Below are 6,000 nucleotides of genomic sequence, written 5' to 3'. Positions count from 1 at the left end.
AATGCCACAGAAATGGCTGGGGACTCACTGTACTGCGGATTTTTGAGAAATCCACGACTTTGCCGCAGAATGGGCACATAGCCTAAGTGTTTCTCTCTCTCTTTGTGGGCCTGTAGCTTGGAGCAGGAGGCTCGGCCCGGGTTCCGGATAGCAACCGAAGGACACTTCACTAAAAGACTTTCACGGGCACCAGCGGTGACTGCCGACTATCTGGAATCGACTGGAGCCCATCGTGGCAGAGATCGGTACTCTGGGGCAGCACCTGAACTACTTGTTAGTAAAAGACCTGGAACCGCAGCCCCTGCTTCTGCCTCTCCTTTACTGTTGCCATCACCTAGCGCTGCAGCGCCAACGGGGACTACCACCACCCAAGTTCGTCCACCATCATCTTCCCCGGGGTAATCCCGTTCCACCTGTGGGGAGCGACACCATCACGACTGTGACCTTCACCATCAGCCCCAGGGAGCAGCAGCTGCAGCAACGGCCCGAATTCCTGGTCGCGTAACACAGGTGGCGTCACGATCATAATAGACTTTCCTAACCGCCACTACCACCCACATCCTTCGTCCTGCCTCCCTACCACCCTCCAACCCTCCATTCTGTACGACTCGGGGCAACAGAACTGGGTCAGGCCACCCCATGACGACGCAGAGTATCCGCATCCCCGACCCGGCAATGAGTAGGTTAAAATACCTGCCCTGTGGGGCGCTACATATCCATCTATCATCTATCTATCCATCCATCTATCCCTCTATCTAGCAACCCATTATCTATCCATCTATCTCTAGCGATTCATCATCTATCTTTCCTTTTATCTCTATCCATCCATCATCTATTTGCCTATCAATCTCTCTATCCATACATCCATCCGTCTATCCATCCATCCAGTCACCCATCCAAACATCCAGCCATCCATCCATGAGTTCCTCAGATTGTAAAAGTATGTACTGTCAAGATTTATTGCCATAATATAGCATGAAATTACAAAGACTGTGAAACTACTCCAGCGACAGTCGTTTCAGCAGCCAGTGATGTATAAGATACTTTATGGTGCTTGTCACGCAATGGATGTGAGCATAAATCCCCATTATGTAATCTTTAGTCTTGTGTAATGCTTTATCTAATGCTTATTTCTCTGACATCCTGAGATTTTATGAATTATAGCTGTTCAGCCCAGACATCAGCCAAAGCAACACGTCAAAGGCAGCTTCACTAGTCCCAATTATAGTTCTATGATGGGAAAAGATAAAATAATACTCCAAATGTGTTCTGAGCTCGAGACGCTACCATCATAAACGCTTTATACTGTGCTTGTATCTATCGGAAAAGGCCTTGAAGGAGGTTCATTATAAAGGAAACCCTACATCTATAAAGCCTCACGGTGATGCTCATTGGCTAAAAGAACAGAACTAACAAGGCTCTTGTTACAATGCTATTCCCTCCTGTCCTTTTCCGATAGATGCAAGCCTAGTATGTAAGCACCCATGAAAACAATACATTAAAAACCATAAAATCCCTCTATAGTGCTTTTCTATAGTACAATTTCCTCATGTATTTCAGATCTAAAAGATGCTACAGTCTTTAGATAGTATTTTGTGTCCCAGGTCCTCTTTCCATGCTGGACTGCCCATGCAATTATTGCAATTACACACATTTTTTATACACGTTTATTTCCTTTGGGTGTATTTCGACAACACAAAAAACGGAGAAAACAGGCAAATTGGACATAATTTAACATAAAACTCCAAAACTGGGCAGAACAAAATTGTTGACAACTAAGGCTAATTTCACACTTGCGTTGGGCGAAATCCGCTGGGTCTGTTGCTGCGTCGTTTTGACGCATCCGTTATTTTTGTGGTGTCAACGGATGCAACGGATCCGTTATTTCACAGGAATCCGTTAGCTGATTCCTGTGAAATAACGGACCCGTTGCATCCGTTTGGCGTCCGTTAGGCGTCCGTCTAACGGAATGCGTCGGCTCTGTTTTTTTTTTTTTTGTTTTTTTTTTCATTTTTTTCATTCTGGGCATGCTCAGTAGAAATTAGCGGAATCCAGCAGCGGATTCCGTTGTAAAGCATTATGCAACGGAATCCGCTACCTTAGGAAGCCATTATAAATTTTAACGAAAGCAACGGAATCCGCTGCTCGGCGTCATTTTGACGCAAGCAATTAATGTTACATGCTGCGTTGCTTCCGCTCGGCGGAAGCAACACAGCGTCGGCCAACGGAAGCAACGCAGGTACTTTTGGCACAATCCGTCATCCATACAAGTCTATGGGAAACAGCGGAATCCGTTAACGGATTCCACTGTTTTCCAAAAGGGCGGATTGCGACTGAAGGAAAACAACGCAAGTGTGAAAGTACCCTTAATATTTGGTAACATACCCTTTGGAATAAATAACTGCGATCACTTCCTATAACCATCAACAAGCTTCTTAACCTCTTCACAACACATGACGTACTGGGTACGTAATGGATCGTGTCAGGTTAATGCCTGCCTGCTCGTGCGGGCAGCCGGCAGCGATCGCTGCACATGTCAGCTGATTTGAACAGCTAACATGTGCGGCTATCAAGCACGAATGGATTCGCTACATACTCGTGCCTGTTAACCTCTTACAGCACACTGTGAAATTGTCACAGCGCGATGTAACAGCGCGCCGCGGTATGTATTCACTTATCCGGCTCCATTGGAAGTCACGTGATGTGATCACGTGGATCCGATGGTTGCCATTGTAGCACAGAGGCATGTAATGACTCCTGTAACTAGCATGAGTCACTTCCTGTTACACCCAGCAGAGGGATTGTGTGTAAGAGGAGAGCTGCTTTTGTGCAGATCAGAGCAATGCTGCTCTAATCTACAATAAAGGGAACTAAACATCAGGTTTTTCATCTATAAGGTGCAGCCAGTGCAGTACTGGCACTATCAGGCACATTGTGTACATACCATCAGGGGGCAGCTCGGGTTTTTAGGCAGCGAAATCCAACTTTATAAAGTTTGAAAATTCGTGCACTTTTTGATTGACGTGTGCACCTCTCTCCTAATGTCCGGGTGGGTTATGCACGTGTTCCCCGTCCCCCCCACCAGCCTGTTCCTCCCTCTCTCCCTCCCTCTCTCCTAATGTCCGGGTGGGTTATGCATGTGTTCCCCGCCCCCCTACCCGCCTGTTCCTCCCTCTCTCCCTCCCTCCCTCCTAATGCCCGGGCGGGTTATGCACGTGTATCCCCGCCCCACCCCGCTGCCTGTTCCTCCCTCTCTCTGGTTGTATTTATATTTTCCTCTTCAGTGACATGACGTCGGAGTTGGCGCCTGCGCATAGCGCTTATCTCCGGCGCCATGTTTCTGAAGCCCGCAGTACCGTTCAGCCGGGTGCACGAGAGGGCGGCGCATGCGCACTCGCTTCTTCAGATCCCGTTGTGACCGCGGGAGCGTGCGCGGTTACAACAGGACTGGAGATAGCACAGCAGCCGCCTAGGACACCGGGGCTCAGGTGAGGTGAGTTCACAATGCTGTATGTGCGCCACTGCGTTGACCTGGGCTCACCTTCTGAATGCCAGGTCACCGCAGGAAAACACTCACAGCTGTGTGTCTGTGCTATGTGTGTGTGCAGTGTGTGTGTGTGTGTCTGTGCTATGAGTGTGATTCTGTGCAGTGTGTGTGCAGTGTGTGTGCGTGCGCAGTGTGTGCGCAGTGTGTGTGTGCACAGTGTGGTGGTGTGTGCGCACGCTGTGTGGTGTGTGTGTGCGCGCACGCTGTGTGTGGTGTGTGTGCGCGCACGCTGTGTGTGGTGTGTGTGTGTGCGCACGCAGTGTGTGTGTGTGTCCTGAATCCAGGCCTGGCATTACTGGAGTTTCATCCGGTAGCCAGTCCGACGCTGCACTGAAGTGTGTTTTTTTTTTTTTTTTCTTCCAGATGATATTGGATCCGGATTGGACGGCGCGGGACCCTTGACCCAGGATTACTGCGGAGAGGGGTTCTTTATTTCAATAAAGATGGAGTCACTAATTGTGTTGTGTTTTATTTCTAATAAAAATATTTTTCTGTGTTTTTTTTTTTTTTTTTATCTTTACTAGAAATTCATGGTGGCCATGTCTAATATTGGCGTGACACCATGAATTTCGGGCTTAGGGCTAGCTGATAATACACACCTAGCCCTAACCCCATTATTACCCAGTGAGCCACCTGGCATCAGGGCAGCTGGAAGAGTTGGATACAGCGCCAGAAGATGGTGCTTCTATGAAAGCGCCATTTTCCGGGGTGGCTGCGGACTGCAATTCGCAGCGGGGGTGCCCAGAAAGCTTGGGCATTCTGCACTGCGGATTCCAATCCCCAACTGCCTGGTTGTACCTGGCTGGACTCAAAAATTGGGCGAAGCCCATGTAATTTTTTCTTTTAATTATTTCATGAAAATCATGAAATTAAAAAAAAGGGCTTCTCTATATTTTTGGTTCCCAGCCGGGTAAAAATAGGGGGGGGGCCTTGTAGTTTGGCAGCTGCTGTCTACTCTCCTGCATCCACTAGTGGATGGAGTATGCTGGGCCTTGTAGTTCTGCTCCCCCTGCCTCTCCCTCCTGCATACAGTCCTGGATGTAGCATGCTGAGCCTTGTAGTTCTGCAGCTGTCTGCTCTCCTGCATAGACTAGTGGAGAATGAAGAACATATTGAAGGAAATGATATCAGACCTTTTTTCTTTCTTTTTTTTTAACAATCTTTAATAGCATTGTTTACTGTTAAAAAACGCATAAAAACGCAGTGAGCAAAAACGCAGCAAAAAAAAACGCACCAAAATGCGGTAAAAACGCATGCGTTTTTTGCCGCATTTTTTCCCGCGGGTGCGTTTTTGTCTGATCACTCATTCTTTTCTCCCTATCAGAGCAGCACCGCTCAGATCAGGAGAAATGCTCATCTCCTGTAACCTGCAGTACTCGGCTGCTGGCTATAGGACCTGCGTCACGTGAGCTACAGGAGTAATCACAAGACCCAGTGCTAACACGACAACCATCGGATCCACGTGATCCCATCACGTGACTTCCTGTGGAGGCTGGTGATTATGCGAATAAAGCGATCGCCAATTAAAATGGAGCTGTGAGATTTTTACCGTCCTATTTAAGGGGTTGACAGGTACAGGTGGATAGCGAATCCACTCGCGCCTGCAAGGCACACGTCAGCTGCACAAATCAGCTGACATTTGCGCTGATCGCTGCTGGCTATCTGCGTCTGCCAGTGTGGATTACCAAAATGAGTGCAGGGACGGAAAATATTTAAATGGATTTGTTAAGGAGTTGATAAATGCATTAACAAAAATGTTGCCAAAATCTTGATCTTTCATATTTTTTTTTGGTCAGAAGCTGTTTCTGTGACCACAGGTAAAAAAGATGCAGCGTGCTGTCATAGCCATTGAGTTATTTGTCTGCAAAGCTGCTCAAGTTCTTGTATATTTTCTCAATATTTCAATACCTTTGTTTAAATTAAAAAACAAACATTTTAAAATAATTAATTGTTTTGTTTTTTGGGAATAGGTTCTGTTGCCCCCATGTAGTAGTTTTCAGACACTTAGTATTATGGTGCGCTTTATAATATATGTAGGACTATGAGGTGCATTAGATTATACGGACGACTATATGGGGCACATTACTATATGGAGGACTGTATGCTGGAGGGAGAGGCAGGGGGAGCAGAACTACAAGGCTCAGCATACTCCATCCACTAGTGGATGCAGGAGAGCAGACAGCAGCTGCCAAACTACAAGGCTCAGCATCCTCCATCTAGGACTGTATGCAGGATTTTTTGCCCCGCCCCCCCCCCCAAAAAATGACGTGGGCTTCACCATGTTTTTGTATGCTAGCTAGGTACAGCAGGCAGCTACGGGCTGCCCCCAACCCCCAGCTGCCTATTTGTACCCGGCTGGGAACTAAAAAAATATAGAGAAGCCCCTTTTTTTTTTTATTTCATGGATTTCATGAAATAATTAAAAAAAAAAAATGACATGGGCTTTGCCCAAT

Source organism: Anomaloglossus baeobatrachus, chromosome 5, assembly GCF_048569485.1.
Source record: "Anomaloglossus baeobatrachus isolate aAnoBae1 chromosome 5, aAnoBae1.hap1, whole genome shotgun sequence".
Lineage (NCBI taxonomy): Eukaryota > Metazoa > Chordata > Amphibia > Anura > Aromobatidae > Anomaloglossus > Anomaloglossus baeobatrachus.
The sequence above is the reverse complement of the archived record's forward strand: the minus strand, read 5'-3'. Positions refer to the sequence as shown.